A 403-nucleotide genomic window follows, 5' to 3' on the forward strand; every position below is an offset into this window, starting at 1 on the left:
TTCACAGCTAATTAGTCTGGTGTGCAGTAAATGTGTCATGTTGACATGCCCAGAGTCAGCTTACTCAATTCTTGCTTCCCAAGGCATAAATACATTGGAATAGATTTAATTTAGTTGCGTATAGTGATCACTTAGATCACTTCTACTATAAGTCTCAAACACATGTATGTTATAGCCTTCATAATTTGACCTGCAGGAATATAAATAGTACTATTTTTAGTACTAATAATTATATTCATTTAGGTATCAGCTTTCTCTGTTCTCAGTGGTGTATGTATGCAAGAATGAAGCTTTTAACATCTTGTAGGCCAGTGGTCTCCAAACTTTTTTGATCGCACACCCTTATCAGTAAAAAATTTTTGAGCACACACCCCCAATATACGTATATTTATTGAGGGCGCCA

This window comes from Crocodylus porosus, unplaced genomic scaffold (genome assembly GCF_001723895.1).
Source record: "Crocodylus porosus isolate Cpor-Errol unplaced genomic scaffold, CroPor_comp1, whole genome shotgun sequence".
NCBI classification, from domain to species: Eukaryota; Metazoa; Chordata; order Crocodylia; family Crocodylidae; genus Crocodylus; species Crocodylus porosus.